The following is a 21,593-nucleotide window of genomic DNA, read 5'->3' as shown; positions in this document are numbered from 1 at the left end:
GTCTGGTTTTAGGTTGTTCTGACCACCCCATTGGTTTTTGATTGTGTGGGTCACTAGGTTGGATGTGGTGGGTTGCGGAAAGTGTTCTAGATCTGTTCTTTGCTGACAGTGTGTTTTCTGCAGGCAGTGAGCCAGATGAAAGCAGTGTACAGTTTTCTTTTCTGCACCATGTTGATTTTATAGGTAATAAAACTAAGTATTATAAGCAATTCCAGGAGTGTCAGAATTAAAGAAGCCTAAAGATTTGGATTTCTTGATTGATAAACTCTGATTTAAAATGTTTTCTGTATTTAGAATCAGCCCTTCCAATGGCTTCTTATACTGCCTTTACCTGTAACTGAGACACAATCAAATGTCTTGCCTAACTGGCTAGGTTTCCTCATGAATATTGAGGGGATGAAGTATCTTTCAGACCTCTGTACCTCTGTCTCATTTGTATGGAATTGTGGATTTAAGAGGTACTTGACAGAAAACATGATAAATTGAGCCACATTTCCCTCAGAAACCAGGCAAAAAGATACAGCACAAAATAAATACAAATAATACAAATAAACCCAATAATCCTTCATCTTGCCCCAAAGCAGTAATAATATAGTCATAAAAAGGCCTGTGAATATTAAAAATTGATTCATTTTAAATTTTTTCTAAAGTTTTAAATGTAATAAGCTTCAATGTGCATGGCTGTGCACAGAAACAGTAGAGTATGAGTGTGACGTCCAATTTTTCTTACATTATTTAGTAACCGACACACATGCTGTGTTCTTGCTGGTTGTTAACAGCATGTAAATTATAAGGCCAAAGAGGTCTTCCTCATGACAATGGCTAATGTTTGTAGAAATGCAAAGGTCATGATCATGACTACTTTTTTTTTTTTTTATGCCAACTGGATACCGATGACAATTACTGAACTAGACAGATCTTAGAGGGTCAGTTTATTGACTTACCTTCCCTGCTTTGTGAGTGGTGATGAAGTCAGTGCAACTGTCTGACTTCTGTGCTGTGGCAATTTAAGCGAGTTAGGCCTTGGATAGTTTTCCTTCGTATTCCTGTGAAAAACAGGAGCACCTGATTCACTAGCTTTATTGTTTTGTGAGGTGCTACTCGATTAGTCATATTATTGCCATCTTTAAAAAAGAAAAGAAAATCAACTTCTTAAAACATGTTGTGCTTTTGGGATAACTTTCTTTTCCTTCCAACCTGCAGTTTAATCTTTAGTGAAGCAAAAAATCAGTGGGTTTGTACTTCCTGACCATACATGTGAACGGTGACAGTAGGGTATTTTTCAAAAAATAAAGTTTTTTATAAAATTTGAATAAAGACCTTTTGAGGTAAGCCTAGGCCGTTCAAACAGAGCTCTTTACTTACCTTTGGCCAAAAATATGTGAATATATGTTTTTGTTTTTGATCAGGCATCATGTGTTTGGAGGGAATTACAGCTGTAGGAAGCGTGGCCATGGGGTGGAACTTCTTTCTCCCAGTTCAGGTGTTCAGAATTGAATGTCCATGACTGAATTGCTTCTGAACCAATTCTTCCATGATACAGTGGTCTTACATCTGTTTATAAGTGTGTTTGCTGGTCAGGGTGGGATGTTGGAAGTCTGCATTTCAGTGTGTTAAGCTACCCCTTACAAGATTAAAAATTAGAAATGGAGAAGAGAAAACCATTTTTTGTATCTTTGGAAACCATTGTTTCCAATTACTGCTCTGGGTGATTTCTGGAGTAGTAAAATACTAGCCTAGTATTTTGAGAGACAGAGTGCAGGTCATGCACACATCAGGAAGCTGAGTCACAGCTGGAGTGTATACAGCACTAGGAAATATCTTTTTCAATAGCCTGAGAAGACAAGAGGCATTAGATGACCTGATCTCTTTCATCTGAAATTTTTGCTTTTTTCCTCTTTTTTTTCCTTTACAGAGGAAAGTTTCATCAGGGTAAAGCTGGTTAGTTTGAACATCCCTGAATCCGGGGCCTTCTGATGCAGGTATGGTAGGTGTATGATAGATGTGTTACTAGAGCTTAGTTTTATCAGTTTACAAAACTGTTAATCTATTACTGCAAAGAGGAGCTTTGCTTAACGATGAGGATTTTTGTCTCAAAAGAGACTGGACATTACACAGTAAATGACTTTGAGTTTGGTAATAGCAAATTTATATGACTTTGTCTTAAGTTAAAGGAGTTGGTCTAAAGCTAGTTGTATCAACACAGTAAGTTGAGTGTAAGCTTGAAAGTTCTTTTCTGAGTCCTCTTGGGAGCTGGGGAAGTGGTGGCAATATGAAGGTTAAAAGCCTTACCAAGGTTAAAATTGGCTATGAGGGAATAGTAACTTTTAGAAACAAATGAGAGGAAACAGCGAATACTTTTGCAAATACTTTTGGGTAAAGATACTTTTTTTTGTTATTGTTACTGCAGATGAAACTGGTAATGTAATCTGCTGAGATTTGCAAGTAGTTTCTGTTACATAATTTAGTGTTCCAGTGCTTTACCAGACTTCAGTCATTTGTGTGAAACTGGTGCTTGCTGAACAGCTGTTCCAGACTACTCTGTCCCCTTGTTTCAGTCAAAGTAGTTGGCAGTTTTTGGCATCCAGGCGCACAGATGGAGCAATTGCTTTGTTTGCAGAACGGAAAATACTAGGGAAACATTGTTCATTCTTGCCTCTTTTTTTAAACATCCTTGCTCTCTAATTACTGTGTGCTTGGCAGGAGTAGATTTAATCTTGAGTGTGCATCTTTGCTGTCCCTTCAGAAATCAGCCAAAGTTATCAGCGTTAAAAGCCAAAACTTCTAGTGTATTCACTCTCAGAAACTTGCTAGTGCTGCACTGCTAAAATTATGAGTCAGTTACAGCCTGCAGCTGTACAACCTTTAGTTGTACCCCTCGACCTTAACAACCCGTCTGAAGGTCAGGCACTGAAACTGAGGAGACTTTTAGGGTTGGGTGTGTGTGTGTGTGTGTGTGTGACTGTGTGGCTTTTCTGGTTGGATTTAGGCAATGTGCAGGTGGAAGCTGCTTGGCTTAGACGGTGAGGAAATGGAAATAATCATGGGGGGAGTAAACAAGGAGGCTGAGAAATAGGAGCTTGGATGTAGAAAAAAATGAGGAGATTGGACTGGCCATACAAGAATCTCAGGGTTTGGAAACTGGAAGGGAAGCACATGCTAGAAGAAATCAAGATTAGCTTGGTGAGGAGGTAGCATATGGTAATCAAAATAAGACAGAAGTGAAGGGGCTGCTGAAGGCAAAGCTGAGCAGTGACACTGAGAAGGTGTTGGCAAGGAGCCTGAGAACTGCTGAGGTAAGGGGAAAAAAGATGTGATGAAACCAAGTACTTCTGACAAATTCAGATACAAACATGGGATCTGGTTTGTAAGGAGCCTTTGGATGATGGGAGAGTGTTGCTGGGCTAGGATAAAACTTAGGACTGTGATGAGGATCCTATGGGATGACTGGGGCTGGACTGGAGTTGAACAAACCAGCTGGGAGAGGAGACAGGAGGGTTAGATCAGAATAATGTGTTTCCACAGCAGTTCGTTCATTGTAATGCCTAAAATGGAATCAAAAGGGGTTTTAACCTTGTTGCTCTTCTGCTGTGTGGTAGGTTGATGCTGGCTGGATGCCAGGTGCCCACCAAACCCACTCTATCAATCCCCCTCCTCAGCTGGACAGGGGTGAGAAAAGATAATGAAAGCCTCCTGGGTTGAGATAAAGACAGGGAGAGATCACTCAGCAATCACAGTCATGAGCAAAACAGACTTGACTTGGGGAAATTAATTTTTTACCAATCAAATCAGAGTAAGATAATGAAATAAAAAGTAAATCTTAAAACACTTTCTCCCCACCCCCACCCCTGCCCCCTTCTTCCCATGCTCAAATTTACTCCCCGATTTCTGTCCCCCCTCCCGCCCAGCAGCGCAGGGGGCCGGGGCCGGGGGCTGCGGTCAGTCCATCACACGCTGTCTCTGCCGCTCCTTCCTCGCAGGGGGAGGCTCCTCACACTGCCCTGCTCCAGCCTGGGGTCCCTCCCGCGGGAGACAGTTCTCCATGAATTTCTCCAATGTGAGTCCTTCCCATGGATTACAGTTCTTCGTGAACTACTCCAGCGCGGGTCCACCATGGGGTCAGAGGCGCTTGCCAGCAAACTTGCCCCAGCCTGGGCTCCTCTCCCCATGGGGTCACAGGCGCTGCCAGGACCCTGCCCCAGCGTGGGCTTCCCACGGGGTCACAGCCTCCTTTGGGCACCCATCTGTTCCGGCGTGGGGTCCTCCACGGGCTGCAGGTGGGGATCTGCTCCACCATGGACCCCCACGGGCTGAGGGGCACAGCCTGCCCCACCGTGGGCTTCACCACGGGCTGCAGGGGAATCTCTGCTCCGGCGCCTGGAGCCCCCCTGCCCCTCCTGCACTGACCTGGGGGCTGCGGGGATGTTGCTCTCACTTAGTCTCATGCCTGCCTCTGACTGTAGTTGCCCCATTATTTGGGGTTTTTTTTACCCCCTCTTAATATGTTATCCCAGAGGTGCTACCACCATCACTGATGGGCTCGGCCTTGGCCAGCGGTGGGTCCATCCTGGAGCCGGCTGGCACTGGCTGTGTCAGACACAAGGGAAGCTTCTCACAGAAGCCACCCCTGTAGCCCGCCTGCTACCAAAACCTTGCAATGCAAACCCAGTACATGCTGTCAGTAAATATCTTAAACTTTTTGACGTAACAGTGCCTTGCCTCATTGCTGGTGGTCCACATGGAGCACCATGATCTGAGGGGAGGAACTCTAAAGACCTTTGCCACTTCCATTTGAGAAGCAGATTTGGAAGAAGTGAGCACCACAGTGTTCTCGCTGATCTGTAGGACTACTGGCAGTGCTTCTTGACTTCTGCTTGTATTCATGAAAATAGATCATCAAGCAACCCCCACCTCCTCCCCCTATCTGGTGCTTATATACAAGTACCCTGCAATCTCTGCTGTGGCTAGGACATTGGTGGGTTTGCCTTAGTGGCTGGGTCAGGCTGCTGCTGGGATAGACGCAGGTCATGGTCAGGGTCAGAAAAACCCAAGGTCAAAGACCAAAGAAGTAAAAATGTATTAATTTTGAGGGAAAGGTGGGGATGTGCATGCCAGCCTGTCATGTGGAATGTCAAAGTGCCAGCACGCCACAGTAAGCATTGAAGCCTCAAGTCGGGGCTGAGGCAGAGGCTGGACTCAAACTCAGCGGCAGAATACAGGAACACTGGGAAAGGAGCTTGGTGAAGCAGGATGATTGGGAATGAGTTCCTGGGAGTCAAAAAATAGCATCATGGATTAAGGCTAGAAATTGCAGCATAACACCAGGTTTTAGGAAAATTGGCAAGCTCCCCAAAAACCTTCTGTAAAGATGTACCTACCACTTCTGTTTGTATGGCTGAATTTGGGGCTGCTGCCTGGCTGGCCAGCTGACTTGGGGACTCCTTTCAGTCATGCATAAAAAATGTTGAATTGAGCATAGCTGTGTAAGCAGAGATAACTTTTAGTGTTTTTTCCTAACTTATTGCAGATGCCAAGGTTTTACTCTGTAAGGGGAGTGTGCTACAAAAGGGTACTGTGTCATGGTACCCTTGTGTTCTGGGTATGGCAGATACACTGGCACAGAGGGAAGGAAAACATCATCACTCTGAGATCGTGTTCTGAGCTCTGATTTTACAAAGCTTAATGAAGAAGGTCTTGGTAGCACTGTTTGGAACATAAAATTGGCTCTCTGGGAAACAGCTAAAGCCCTAAATTATTACAATTATTCCCTTGACTATTTCACAAAATTAACTTCATTGAGGAAAAAAGAAGAAAGGATGTGTGAAAGCTGGTCTGAAATGTTAAAAAAAGAAATGTGATTAGCGCGCTTTCGTGTAGATAAAATCAATCTCACTTATGAAGGCTAACTAGCCCCTCACTTTCTTGACTGTAATAACATTCATTTGATCCTGGCTGCTGGCAAAAGAAAGTAGTTTAATAATTAGTGTGGGATGGGCTCATCTGTGGGTGGCTTGTAAGGCGATACCAGGTATCACTGAGGGGAAAATTCCTCTCTAGGTATTTAGACTGTCATATTTTTACCACCACTATCACAGTCAGTGGACCAGAGTCCTGGCTGGTAGATGCACTTGCAGCTCCAGTTTAGCTATGATGGAGTGAATGTAGGATTTCGAATCTGGATTTCCATGGAACTTTGGCTCCAATGAGTCAAGTGACTTGCACTGTATTGTGTAAGGTGGAAACTAAGGAAGAACTAATGTCAAAGACTTGTGTAAATAAATACTGATTCACTGAGCTGTGGTGAATTCTGTTGAAATATTCAGTGTTCATTTGTGGTGGGTGTATGGGAGGGGAGGAAGCAAGAACAGAAGTGACTCAACATTCCTTTAGACTGTCTTAATGTATAACACAGGTCAGAGGCTTTTCTCAGTGGTTTGCAGACTAGACCCCGGGTCACAGGAGATGCATAATCATTTTATTCTATTTAATTTGGTTTTCCATCCCTTAAACTTAAGTAATGTCATTAGTTGGGGGTTTTGCCTGTGTTCTTGAATTTTGAGACACATAGGAGGTGCTTTCCTACAATTTGTTTCAGAAGACTAGATGGTATTTTGGTGTATGGATTTAAAAATCTTGTGGGTTTAGAGTGAGATTACCTTAAAAATGTAATCTCTTGCTGGTATGTCAAATTGAGTCTGAGAAGATGTTAAATACAGTAAAATTAATTGAGGGAACATTTGAGAATAAAACAATTTCTTCCTTTCTTTTCTCCTGCCTTTACCCAACCCCACTCCCAGTGCCTTAGGAGTAGCCTATTCATGCATAAAGCTTCATTCTTCTTTCAGGATTGGTATTTAGTCATGTCCTTATATATGATGCTGGCAAGTTGTGAAGGGGCACATCAAAAATTGTAATTTTTATTTATCCTTTTTTCTACCTAGTCATTCATCCTGCCTGTTTTTGGTGGAGAGAGTACAGAGTGTTGCCCAGCATGGGATGGGGAAGGGAAACAGGGCTGAGACAAAATCAAAATCATAGAATCATAGAATATTTCGAGTTGGAAGGGACACATGAGGATCATTGAGTCCAACTCCCACAGCATTTGACTTATGTAAAATTTGCATTTTCATTTTAAGGCTTGAATTTTTATTTCATGTTTTGCATAGCAATGATAGCAAATTTTTTGGGCCTACATCCACACCACAGTATAATAAGGTTCTATTGACTGTAAAATTTACTCAAATATTCAGCATCACTTAGGAGAACTGTCAATCCACAGATTTGTTAAGTATGAAGATGTGTAGTTGGTGAGGCTGTTATCTGTTGTCTCTTCCCTTGGCCCGCCCCCATCCCCCCCACCCCCCGCCCTTGGTTTCCTAATAACTCTGGTTCTCTTGAAAATTTTCTTCCTTCCCCACCCAACAACTGCTTTATAGCCATTTCCTAACCTTATCCTCTACCTACGGAGGTCATAAAAATTGCTAATGGCATCTCTGTTGCCTTCTGTTGTGTGATTCTAATAGGAAACGGATCACTGCAATTTATGGGGTACTTACCCTTTTCGGTACATGATGAATGGCTCACTTCAAATGATGTTTCCTCATTGATTTCCTAGTATTTATCACCAGAAATGACAGAGCAGGAAGAACAGCATTTAAACATGAAGTTGATTTTGAAGATGACATCTTTTCACTACAGTGTGAATTCATGGCAATATAGCATTTGCTGTAGTAGAGGAGCAAAAGACATGAAGTCAGTTCTTTAAATTGCTCTTAAGATTAAGTATCTTTAAACTCATTTTTTGTTACACTGTATTAGCTTACTTGCCCGTTGTTTGGTAGGGAAAGAGAGGCTTACTCCACATAGAGGTTTTCCTCACACTCTAGCTATTTGGTACCATGTTCTTTAGGCATGTACATGTGATATTTATATGTCATTACTCATTTTGTCTGTGTTGTCAAACTCCTTAGGATATTTACTTTTAATTCACAGAGAAATCTATGTGGAATTAAATTCTGTATGATATTTAGCAAGTGACTCTGGAATAACTGTATTTCATGGTCACATTTTATTTTGCTACATGACAATACATTAAGAATCAGAAGAATCCCTCTTAACTTGCTCAATTTCTCTCTGATTGGGCTGGATTGACTGCAAAATGGGAAATGTCCCTTTAGTTTCTGCAGTGGCCATACAGTCTTTTTCTGTGTGTTGCTATGTGAATCACTGGACGAGGCCCCATACAAGCAAGGTAGACCCAGGGTCAGATGCAATCCTTCAAAATATAGCTGTTTTTAAATTGACTGGAGTAGAAAATTAAAACATTCCCTTGCTAAGTAGGATAGCTTGTTTCAATTTAGAAGGATATTGCAGTTTTGCTGCTTATACAACTGGCTTAAATTTCATTGACTTGACAGTCTTTGGATATTTCAAACAGTTACAGCTCTGCAGTAAATAATTTTTTTTTCATCTTCTTTAAACATTATTGTTAAAACTTGTTTGCGTTCTTCATTTTCACAGAGTCCAATGTTAGCTAACTTGCTAGCAAAAATGAGGTTATGTAGGTTAGAAAAAAGCATGGAGTTTCAAAGGTCGCCTTAATAGCTACTACTGTAATTAGGTGTACTTTTAAATGGATATAAACTGATTATTTAAAAATGCACTATATGAAACCATTGAGGTGAAAGATACCTATTCCAGAGAACTTGTTATGATTTTAACTTTCACTGTGTAACAATGCAGCTGTCAGTTATTTTCATGCGTTACTTATCTGCTTCTTGAGATTTGTGATTATGACTTTGCTCTTTTCTCTCTTATTGTTATGTGCTTACAGATTTTTAGTTTCAAACCATGACGCAAACATTGCAAGTGAAGAATAAAGTCTGCAGACTTTCAAGTCTGTGCAGTTTCCATTTCTTTCCCTTTTTCTGAAAACCATTTTGTGTAAAACTATAAAGAATCTATTGGGCTGCATACAGATGACTGGAAAAAATATTTCATATTGTCTGCTTCCATTGCTAAGCATTATAGAATTGGTCTTCAAATATCTCTGGTGTAAACATGCTGAATGTCCAATGAAAAAAAGGCAAATACTATCATATCTCTGCTCATACTTGCTCTGAAATGGGCTTCATATAAAGCACAAATATCTAAATGAAAACACACTTTTTCTGTAAAACCATCACTTCCAACTGCCCTTTCCAAATTTAGTATTATCAACTGTTCTTTACTTAACTTTGTCTGCTTTCTCCCATCCCGCTGCAGTTGCTTTCAAAAGAATGTCTCTGAGATCTGTGTGAGAGGCTTCACATAAAATAACAAAACAAAAAAATTAGCAGCCTTGCAGAACACTGGATTATATGTTTAATTCATGTACTGAGGTAAAAGATGTCCTGTAAAGGGTTGCCTCAATTCCCATAGTGTTCAAGTGGAGCCATCGCAGTTGGTGATATATCTACAATCCCTTTGGAAAGGATTGTTAAGTGAGCAAACATGGGTAATTGTGTGAAGAATTGCTGCAGCTTTAGTTCTGTGTAATATCGGAACTCAACAGATAATTGAAAACATACCTTCAATACCCAAAAATATCATCCAACTTGTTAGAAGGCGAGGAATAAACTATGTATTTTTACCTTGGGTATGTGTAAGGCTGCGGATAGAGAAAGGGCACGAAAAAATGTAGTTGGTTTTCTTGACTATACTTCATGAAAACCAGCAATAATTAATTTCAATATATCTGCTTTTCTTTGTAACTTAGTGTTTGGTGCACATACTTGAGTGGCAGAGAACAAAATGTACTTTTTGAAGATAAGAAATGTTCTAAATGTTCATAATGAGAACAGCATGTGCTGAAGAAGCATAAATCATTCAGACACCTCTTTAAATTTCAGCTATTGAATTTAAGTGACTTAAAATTGGGCTGAAGTAATAATATAAAAATATACCGAACCTTTCTTTTTACCCTAAATCCAGCTTTTAGAATTTATGTTCTTACTGTACATCAAACAGCTGTTGTTGGCAAGTTTCTTAAGTGACTGACCCAAATCTGAGTTTAATAGTATTAATAGATGAACTGTTCCCAGTCTTTGCTCTTCTAAACCAGCCTTGTCTCTGACAATGGTAGAAACATCTGTATTTAGAGCATTTGCTTCATTCTTGCTGATGGCATGGCCTGCATTTGAAAATCTCAGGTCTAGAGATCCTGACAAGGTCTAGACAAGAGCATCTGAACCCTGATAGTCACAGGGCTGTGATGGGCATGTTCTCAAGGTTGGATCAGTGTTGGGTTTGAATAGTGCATGTTGCTGGAAGATCTGTCAGTCAGGAAATTTCAGAACAAGTGCAATTACAATAGAACTTTGACAGAAATTTAATAAAGTTACAATTGCTCATGAGCATTCAAACATATTTCACTTGTACCTTTACTTCTTTCTTATCTGTGTCAAATTGTTAATATGTGAACATAAGAAATTATTATAAAAAATCTGATGTAAGTTTGTGAAGATTTTAGCAATGCCACCCAATTCTTTCATTACCTTTGTAGCATTTAACAGAGCTTCACGGAACTGTAGTCCTCACTGAAAAATATCCACCTGAATTACTAAAATTATGTATGACTAAGAGTGGTAGAGAAACTTGTACAGGAGCTTTGGATATGATGGACCTTTTTCTTTATTCAAATAATTTATACTAATCAAATTATAAATCAGTAGTTTGTAGAGAACTCTAAGAAACATTTGTGTTGTTTTGCTGTTTTTGAGAGGATACAGGAGAGAGACTTGTAATTGAGAGGAATCGTTTTCATCAGTAATTCTACTGGGGGAGGTTTGGTGGGTTGGTTTGCGGGTGGTTTTTTTGATAGGGAGAGAAATTAGATGGGTAATTTAACAAGGCTGTGTTATCTCTAAATACCATTATACTTTACTACTGGTCATGGCTGAAAGTCTTATGTTACTGTAGTCTAAAAAGTGTTAGGGTTTTTTGGTTTTTTTCCATTGAAGCGGAATGTTTGACCCGAGGTTTTTGTTGTAAATGAGAACTGTTTATTGCTTTGAATTCCAAAAACTCAGATTTCAATTAATCCATGCTAGCCGTGTACCGCAGAAGAGTGCTGCATTAAGCTTCTAAGCTTCCTTTTGCCTGTGCCAAGTTCTGCGTTGCCAGAAGGTGCAGCTGCATCTGTAAGCAAAAAGTCAGAGGAACTGCAGTAGAGGGTTCAACCCTCCAGTTTGTTCCTTGCTACTCTGTGCTGTTAAATAAGCATGAAATAGAACTGTTTACATGTACTGGGCTTTTATCTGTTTATCCTATGCCTTGTGGCTTTTTTCTTTGTTTTCTGCTGTATCTGAAGTAAGTATTGTTAGTTGTTTTGTTGTTTAGTAACTTCTAGTTTCCCAACATTTTTTTTTGTGGAAAGTAAAAACTTCTGGCATCTAAATGAGTTACCAAAGAAAAAAAGTCGCACAACCTGTCGTGAAACTTCTTCATTGCTATCACTCACCTCTAGGACAGAAATACCTGCTGTTTCCAAAAATGCAAACTAACAAGTATTGGCCTGTTGAGTGTTCAGAGACATGACTTCTATTCCTGTGCATCAGAAATGTAATAATGAACTCCATAAAATTCTATGCTTGGATAAAGTTCATAGCAGGTTCTTGTTCATCAGTACAGTGATGGAAACTCATTTCCTTTGTTCTAGGAAGGGAAACAATTTGTAGTTTCCTACAGACTGGTGAAACTTTCCCTCAGGGGGTCAGCGTACAGAAGACATCAGTCAAAATATTCTGTTTCAGTACTCCTAAGTCATCACGCAACTTTGGGCTGGAACTTCTCTGCTGGAGTCAGCTTTCCCTTTAATGCTCTTCCGGAGACTGATGTACCTATAGGTACTGGTGTAAATAGGACTACACCTCTCTCTATGTGCTACTCAGACATCAGGAGGGGAAGAAGCACTTAAAGTGGTTAAAACTTGTCATGGTGCTGTAAATGATGACTGACTTAGAACCCGAAGCAAGCCAGGAAGTGGAGGTTGTTAGTAAAGAGGGAAGAAAATTTTCTGTCTGTAGGTTTTTTCTTCACTGGAATGACTTCCTTGCCCAACTGCCCTTTGGTCTCCTCTTGCATGCTTTAATATACAGACTATACCTCACTGCATCACATGGAGATACTCTGGACCTGACCGAGCTGGCTCTGCAGACGGTTGTACAGCTGTTAGGTGTTCTGCTGGAGTTCCTTATTTTGGCTGAGCTAAGCAGTAGTGGGGCACTACCACAGTATGTTACTGCTGTTTTGACGGATGTTAATGCCTTGTTAGACATCTCTAGGTTGTAGCAGCTATCATTCATTCAGCAATCTGTCATGAGTTACAGGCATACTTCATGCCATACCTAAATGCTCCTTCTGATTAAAAATTATTGTGCAGTACCTTGGATTAGCTTGGGTCAGCAGCAGTCAGGTTTCCTCAGTGCAGCGTAGACTGGGATCACTGGCATTAACCATCTTTTCAAGTTTTCTAACAGAAGGATCAGATTAGCAAATAATGTTCTACTCACTGTGGAATACTTTTCTGTCAGTCTCAGAGATGAACTATACTACATACATCCCTACCATGGCCCTGAAGTTATTCTTGTATCAAATGTCATAGCATTTGTTTACAAGACAAATGGACCTCACCTTTTGAAAGAGATTCCTCATTTCTAGTGAAGAACACCTTGCACCCAAACTCTGCTACCTGATGACTTAAGGGCCCAAGAGGTACTTAGCGTGGAGAAGAAAATGTTTTGTACTCACTGCTGTGACAATTTTTGCCAGCAAAAAACCATCCACAGTTCTGTGCGCCATACATTTGTTCTAAATAAATGTGCATATGCTAACAATCTTCTATTTAATATATACAGGGGGAAACTATCAGTAACACATGCACTGCCTTCTTTTAAAGTGGCAGTTTACTGTAAGGATTTTAATGTCCTGATCCATTCTACCGCCAAAGAGAAAATGCATGAATGTGATGGTTCTTAATCTGTCTCTTCTGCAGTGCAATGCAAAGGTACCCAAGCCTGACTGTTCAGAGAAGGGTTGGAGTCTGAAGACACTGACGCAAGGTAGCAAGAAGCTCCATGTGAGCTTCAGTCCACTGCTCAGAATATGCTGCCTGTGGAGCAGCTTTCAGAGCTGTCTGCAGTTGTGAGTGGGCTGTTTCTGCTTCTCAGGCTGCCTCCTGTCTCCAGATATCTTTGCTCTGCATGTGTTGGGAAGATAACAGCCGGGTTTGGGCTGTATGTCAGCTGTTTCAAAGGCACATCTTATCTTTACATGGACTGCTGCAGGTCCCAATGCTCTGCCATTGTACCACTGGTGGGGAGGGAACTATTCCTTTGCTTTCAGGCATATAATGCAAAATTCAGCAGTTAGATACTGAAGTTGTTATATTTGTTGTTAAACTTCACCTCTGACCGAGAGACCTCTAGCTTGCTTTTAGTCTTCGCAAATAGGAAGGGGAATATAGACCTGTCAGATTAACAGTGCTAGCAATTCTTGCATAGTTGAAGGATCATTGAAAATAATTCTTTGCAGTCCTCCAGTGATCTTTTAATGCACTTGTTCAGTTCCTGTGGTCCAGTAATACTCTGTATTGTGGCAGTAAACACTTGATAAAATCTTGCCTCTGACTTGACAACAGAGGGACGAGTGCTCAGTTGAGGAGCAGAAAGCTTTTATGGAGAGAAAGCTATGTGATCTCCTCTGGGGAACTCACCTTTGGCTGGCCTGGGCATTTGCAAGGTTACAGCGTATCATTTATTGATCTACTCCCCACCCCCAGTTCTGGCTTAGCATTCCCAGTCTTAGGAAAACGTCATGCCAACAATGTGGGACTGCAGCCCAAAAAAAGTGCTGTCATTTCTGACAGCAAACAAGGTGGCTTGGTTATGAGGGAAGGGAGCTTTTCTGATAGCCCATACTGGGGGAGAGGGGAGGAAAGAAGGAGGCAGTCTTGTATTTTTCACATCCCTTAAACCAAGATCTGTATTAGGGGTGCTTGATATTGGGATTAGAGCATAACTTCAAATTTTGCACCCTGAGGTCTCCATATTCCTTCTGTTTCCCATATCCTTGTGTTCTGCAGCCCTTTGTTCACGCTCACTTTTTTCCCCGGACTCTGATTGCCCAGCCTTGCTATCCTGTGTCTTATTGACCCCAGTCTAGTCCCTCCCAGTTTAGAAAGTCTCCTTTCCTCTTTAGCAACACACATCAGAGACCCCCTTCTACTCCCACCTACGCCTCTGTTGCTGTCCCAGCCAGCTTTCTCTCTGCATTTAGCCACAGGTCTTTGTGTTTGGATGGTCTGTTCACCCATGACAGTGTTGCCCATCTCTGCGCCATCTGTCATATTGATACAAGTACTTCTAGTTCTTCTGTCAATTCCTGCAGCTGGCTTGGAAAACTGCATGAGGAAAAGCAGGAGGCTGCAGCTGGCTGTTCGTACTGCTGCCTTAACATCTGCAAGCATAAAATGCTAGCAAAGAGACAGGGAGATTTTTCTCCAGGTTATGGCCTACAGTCGTCTTTGCAGAAGGAACATGCCATTTTTCACTCTTGCTCTGACATAATGTTTCACTTACAGACTGGTATGGTATCCCATGAAATTTCATGCAATTTATGCAAAGAGCACTGTGTTTGCTTTTTGAATGGCTGATTTTAATCAATTGATTTTATACGTCACAGAGAAAAATACTGCTAGATATTTTGGTGTAACTGAAAGACAACTGCGTGGAGAACTGGTCTGAGTCAGATAGCACGGACAAATATTTTTATGGAGAGGTACGTCCTGAATGAAGCAGTCAAGGTCTGAGTGGCGTAGCTAAGCCCAGGAGATACTGAGTTCCTGTGACTTGGATAAAGCTGCCTTTCTTGGTAACCTCAGTAAGAGAACACAGATTCTTGTACACTTTTGCTTTAGTTGTTACATTGGTGAGACAGAGGTCTGTACAGATTGTGGCCTGAATTATATTTGAAATAGGTCACCAAGAACTGAGTTAGACATGCCCTAGCTGGGAGCAGTTTCCAGAGTGCCATGCCCTGGTCCTCTCTGACCTGGACTAGTTTCCTCCATGACCAGCAGTTATCAAAGAATTAGAACTTTAAAAGGAATAATTAACAATTTCCACCCTCATTGTGAGTGCAGAAAAGAATTAAATGAACATATAATTATGCCCAAGTCTTTTTCTTTTACTTTTTGGTGAAGGTGAGTGAGATAAGTGGAAAGGAACTACAAGATAGATATAAATTTATGTAATGTGTATGTAATTAAAAGATGTATCTATATATGAGAAAACAGCAATTTGCATGTTAAGTGCCTGGTTTTGAGAAGCATGCAGAATCTTCTTCTTTACATGGACACACATTCTTTGTTACACCAAATCAGTATTCTCAGTATCCTCAAAGATATGTTAATAGGGTAGAATTTGGTATGGTTTGTAGTACATTGTTATCCTCCTTTTAGAAAGCATTTCATAATTTTCCACTAAAGAATTGAAATTCCTCACAATCTTAACAGGTAAACATATTAGAACTTGGGGGAGGTAAGGGAAGAGAAGGAAATTCCAACTGCGTTATAAGAAAAAAAGATTTTATTTTGATTTATTAGGAATACCTAGCAGGCCCATGATTGGGAGAGAAGGAAAGGAGACCTGGGTGTATGATCCTGCTCACAAGGGAGAATGAAAATGGAAGTAACCATAATTCAATTCAGAATGCATAGTATGTACAAAACCTTTTCCTTTAAAACTTCTACCCTTTCAGTGTGCAGTAATGCTGACTTCATCTCTGCAATTTGTCTGGATATTAAATCAGATCAGCGTAATTAGCTAACTTTACTTATTAGCTTGAGCTGACTCTGGTGGTACAATGGTTGAATTGGTTGCCATTATATTTGTTTAACTGCTGTAAAGTAAGTTTCTAACAATAGGTTCCTACACTTAAATAGCACTGTTGAGCACTGGTGCCCTATCAATCAGTCAGACCTTTCCCTCCTGCTGTCTGCTCTGATAGACAGTTCTGCTGATGTGGGGACTCTGGAAGAAGAGATCAGGAAGAAGGGATGATGGATAAAGACCATCTCCTGTCTTGGGAGGAAATCAGAAAATAACTTTCTTTGACTATCAACAAGCTGCTTTGTCAAGGTGTCAGAAGATTAATTATGCTCATGCAAGAGGCAAGAGCAACTCCCCCTGTTCCCGTTCCACCCCTCCCCACCCCACCCCTCCCCACCCCCGGTTTTGGTGTAATGGGGTGGCATTCTTCTGAACTGCAGCAGAGAATTGCAAAGAAAGAGGCTTAAGAGATTTCAGTCCCCTAATATCACAGTCCCGTAAGCATTTGTAAAGCTCTTAAGCATACATCCATGATACTGTGAAGTTCTGGCAGTAATTGATTAATCAAAGTATTTCTTTCAAGTGCAGTATGGACTTGATCTCATGAAATACTTGGTGCAAACTGCTGTTAAAAAGTCTGTCAGCATTATGGGTAGTTAGGGTATATAAAGATCAAGCTTTCAATGAAAAGAGATGCAGAAAACCTTTCCACAGCATAACCATGAAGATGAAAACATGTATCTATCACTCGTTCTTGAAATTTATGAAAGGGAAAAATCTCCAGTAAGTGTTTGTGGTATTTTTTTTTATTGGATCTGAGCAACTCTGCTTAATATTTTGCTTTATCCATTGTCCTTTTGTACCTTTTTGAATAAAGTAAGTGTATAGTATAACAAAAAAATGAACCATCTTACATTTTAAATTAATCTTTTGGGGAACAAATAAAATGTGCTAACTTGAATTCTCAACAGAATAGGTTTAGGTAAAAAAGAACAAGTGTGTTTTTCTCTTAAAAAATAGTCTTGAAAAACACTACTTAAAACAAGGCCGTTTTGACTAAGTCACTTCATACAAGCGAGTCTCTTCAAAAGCTCTTTAAATCTTACACAAACTATGTCAGTAAAAGGACTCCTGTTTTGCTTGATCTATGACTTAGTCCTGTGCTCAAAAAAAAAGAGAGCATTTTTGGGTAAACTGTTGATTTGATATAATTTGGGGGCTTTTTTTCCTGGAAGGTGTAAAGTCCTGAATTAATAAAAGGAAATTGGAGACTTAAAGAGCCACATCTTTTTTTGGGGTTGGTTTCTTTGGAATAGTTTTACTATTTTTAACATTAGCAATGCTAAACTATGAACAGTGGAGTTTTGTTGGGGGTTTGGGTTGGTTTGATTTTTTTTTTGGTTTGTTTTTTTTTTGGTGCTTCTGTGCAGCCTTTCTTCAGATTATTAATAGTTTAAGATGTGTTGAACTCTAATACGCTATAGTTGAAATTGTAACAAACCCAAACATTTTAAACCTGGATGTGCCTGACCTTGAAATGCTGCTGATAAAAGCTAATGCTGTTAAATTGCATGCCAAATTAACCCTCATTTCCAAATGCTTTGTGTGTGTGTTTCCTGTAGGATAGGCTTTGATCCCACCAAGCAACACTTCTTTCGCAATCAGTTATTTTTTAATGAAGGAAAATCAATGAAAAGTTTCAATGCCTGATTTCAGTGGAAATAAAATGAAATGTTTTCTTTTGCATCCTTCTACCTCTGTGCTTTGTCTACTGTATCAAATGCCTGACAGGATACAGTGTTTTGGTTTGGAGGTCGTACTGATTTTTAGCTAAAATCCTTATGTTCACATGTGTAAACCTTATCAAGGATTACAAGTTCATGTGAGAAGGGCACAGGAAACTGGATAATGGACTGGACAAGGCATAACTTTCTGAAGCAGTTGGGTTTTTTTAAAGTCTTATTGAGACTTAGCATCAATAAAGATGGGTTTTAATTTAAACCAAGAAAAAATAATGTTGCTTGCTTCACAAGTACATTTTTCTTGAAGCATCCAGGTTCATATTATTTTAGCAGTTGTCAGTTTTGGAGCAACCTTGGCACTGTTTTGTGTTTGTTTTCAGTTTAGAAGTTACGTTGCAGGAGCACCTGCCTGCACAATCTATGGGGTTTTCATTTGCATCTTTTGAGAAGTATGGGCTTTGTGTGAGATCTAATGGGATATAAACATGTGCCTTCCTGGACTGGTAGGCCTGTGTAACTCTAGGGGTGTAAATTCCCCCTGAACTCAGACAACAGGCATGAGTAGGAACTACTCACATACAGATGTGGCTTTTGCTTGTCATTGTCTGCTGAGGACCTCAAGTATTTTAATTTTAAAATGTAAGCGCATCTTTTTATCCTCTGCCAAATGAACCACCGTCTACATAAATTCATTGGAAGGGGACATTATCTTCCTGTGTGAACTTTGCTGGGAAGTGTTTGCAGGCCATAAAGTGAATCATCAGTCTCCCTGGGCTGGAGCTGAAATCTCAGCCTGTCTCCCTGACATCTCCTCTGGGATGTTTAGCTCCTGCCTCTGCCTCCCGTGTCCCTTCTCTGTCACTGTGCCCGGACTGCCTCTGTCACCGTCCCTGGCCCTCCAGGGCTGTGTCTGGTGGGACATTGCTGTGTAACGCCTCTGACCGGGCGGTTTTGCTCGTTGCCTGGGCTTTCACCTCCCATCTTCGCTACGTCAAGACCGTGTTCACTGGTCTGGATAAACATAGCTCTGTGCCTGGTCTGTGTGAAAAATCTTTTCTGAGCCTGTCACCTTGATTGTGTTACCTCTCTTTCTGCATTCCTCTGCCAGCGTTTTCTTGTCTTTATAGCATCGGACCTAAGCTCTTTATCTTCTCTTTCAAGGCACTCAAATCCCTGAGGTTTTTTTTTTTCCTCCATTATCTGCCTCTTGTGTCTCCTTGTTATTGAGATGTCAGCCCTGGGACTCATTCAGCCCAGGGTGCCTAATTGGGCAGACGCAGCTGACCTTGATCTAGGGCCAGGCCAGAGATGGTGAGTCCTGCTGGGTCGCAGCTCACTTACTCGCTCTTGCTTGTGTAGTGCTTTTGCATCTGCTGAGGCATTTTGGCTCCAGGGGTGCGAGCATGATTGCATGGAGCCAGCCCAGGCAGCTGCTGGGGTGGATGAGCCATCCCTGAGCGAGAGGCAGCTGGTTGCTCTGCAGGCAACAGCTTTGCTCCGGCTGGTCTTTTTTTCCACCCTGGCTCAGGCCTGGCCTTGCTGCTTTCAGGTGGAGCTGCTTCAGTGTCTCTGCTCCGGGGTCCCACTCTCTGGAGCTGGATTTTAATGTTACCCAGTGTATTCCAACACCCACTCCTCTGGGTACAGGGCCTAACTGTGTTCCCTTGTGCGCTGTGTTGTCTTGTGTGGGTGCCTTGGAGGGGAGCCAACCTGTAGGTCAGGGTATCGTCTTTCCTAGTATATATACTGCCAGCTCTGAGTTAATGCAAAGCATTAAAAAAAGCATTTTGTGTTTTACATACATACTTCGGTACAGGCTTTTGACTGTTTTAGAGACTCATGGGGTTAGGAAGTGTGATGAGCTGGGAGCGGGCGAGTTCAGAGTGAGAAGACTGGATTTTCCAAAGGCTTTGTTTTGGTTTGTGTGTGTGTGTGCTTATGAGTTTTTAAAGCAGCATTCTCTTTCCACTCTAGATGCAAGAATTAATGTTACTTTAGCAGAGTAAAACTTGATGCACAGTTGTTTCTTTACGCAAGCCCATATAGCTTTCAGCCTGCTTTAAAGGACCCTGTGAAGCAAGGTTTCCAGCGCATGCATAAAGGTGGGGATTTGCGGTGGTGTGAGTGGAAGTGAGAGGAGGCCTTCCCCCTGGAGCAGCAGCCGGTGCAGCCGGTGGGCGAACGGATTGCTTGTGGCAGTGCTGAAGTGCCAGCTGGAAAGGGTGTCTGGAGGTCTAGTCCAGCTCTTGCTCTTAACAGGAATGTTGCCAGCGCTTGGGGCTAAAATTTGTGTTAGAGGAGGAAGAAAAAGGTAATAGGATATAACCAAAGATGGTATTGTATTATAACTGAAGTAACCTTAGGAAATGCTAATAATGAGAAGAAGAGGCAAAAGGTTTGTTGTTACCACTTTTCAGCAGCGTTTCTCTGAGAATTTATAAGAAAATTAATTCTGCTGAAGTGACCTTTTTTTCACCTTTTGCTGGCTCTTGAAAAGCCTGTGCTCCCTGAGCCATCCACACAAACACTTAGCCAAATAATGAAAAATCCAAGTGCACATGCTCCAAGGGATAGTTAGGCATCACTAAAAAAAAATTCTCATTGCTACTATTATGTTAGAGGGCAGTAGTTCCTAAGGAAAATCAATTTTTTCCCATTTTAATAACTTCAAAATGCTCCTAATCTATCCAGAAGGAAAATGTGATGACTAAATAACTTAACTAGAAGCTTTTTGAAACCAGGAACATCTTCGTTACTGTCCCTTTGCATACATTTTCCTGTGACTAAGGATTTCGTTTAAACTTAGATATAATATTTAGAAAGAGGTAAAGTATCTGATCTTGCTAAGGCCTGTATTTACTGTAGAAATACAGAGTAATTGAAGATGCTGGTTTTTCATTTTAAAATTGTGTATACAACAGATAAAATGTGAGCTTCAAAAGAGGCTGTTCTGGAAAGGAATTGAACTTGAGAAAAATGAGCAACTTAACAGGAATTTTTTTTTAGCTTTTCTTTTAGCACGAAGTGTTCTTGCTACAGTTGCTGACCCAGTTGTTTCACTGTTATTTCAGAGCATACTTATTTTCTCTTGGATTTTTTTTTTCTTTCTACATTCTTGGAGAAGGAGTAATGTGCAACATTTGCCTGATACCTGACAGTAGATCAAACAGTCACAACTCTGCCTTCCTGAATGAGACTATTTCCATGTAATACTATTTCTTAGATTTTTTGAAAAAGAAGAACCAGTATTCTTCGGTTTTGGCAGATTAACAGCTGTGAGTGGCACCTCACAATAAAATCAGTGTTTCGGTGATATCCCTGTTGGGTCTTCTGTATTAATGGGGGAGGAATCCCTGATCACCGGGTTGTTTTCAGTGCAAACACTGGGAGAATGCTGGGACCAACAAGGTTGAGCTGACCTTACATGCTGGCCTGTTCCCTGCTGCTGACTGTCATGTTTCAAAGGTTAAACTAACTGTGGATGAAATGTAATCAGTAGTGTGCTGGATCCTTTCCAGATCACACTGGAGGAGTGCAATAACCAGCATTGTTAGCTTTGGGAGAGCAAGAGACAGAGGTCATTACCTGTGTGCATCTGAGCATGAGGAACCAACTGCCTTTCCTGCTACCTCCCACATATGTTTATTTAAATCTTATCTGGAATTGCTATCCTGCTAGCCCCTGCTTTTAAAAAAAAAAAAAAATCAAGCAGTTTATTCTTCATACACTGTAATTTTCATCTTTCTGTTGATTTCTCAAGAGTTTCTGTGAGGTGTCAAACCCTGTCATTAGATGGGATCTGGATCGATACTTGGGGAAGCAGAAAAGGCTGGAAGACAGAACTGGTGTGTTTTTAGATGACAGTCAAAAATAGGCCAGGGTAAACCAGACAGTACTCTTAAGACAGAGACATATTGCACCAGCAGAGGAAAGATGATCATGGTACAGTTTCCTTCCTTTACTAGTGGGTAGCTAGGAAAAG

At 40.9% G+C, this 21,593-nt stretch overlaps 1 protein-coding gene across 8 annotated transcripts in view; it reads left to right on the top strand.

Annotated features, from left to right (window-relative positions):
- The window catches only part of GREB1L (GREB1 like retinoic acid receptor coactivator), a 144,861-nt gene that overhangs the window by 30,280 nt on the left and 92,988 nt on the right, over window positions 1-21,593 (top strand). Inside the window, exon 1 of one of the 8 annotated variants that reach the window (XM_080380418.1) lies at window positions 83-1,982. The exons of the other annotated variants lie outside the window; for them this stretch is intronic. The gene's annotated coding sequence lies outside the window, so the exon portion shown is untranslated. Of the gene's footprint in view, window positions 1-82; window positions 1,983-21,593 lie in introns of those variants that run through there. 8 annotated transcript variants of the gene reach the window in all.

Source organism: Falco punctatus, assembly GCF_963210335.1.
Source record: "Falco punctatus genome assembly, chromosome: 3".
Lineage (NCBI taxonomy): Eukaryota > Metazoa > Chordata > Aves > Falconiformes > Falconidae > Falco > Falco punctatus.
This window is presented reverse-complemented; position numbering and strand designations above follow the sequence as displayed.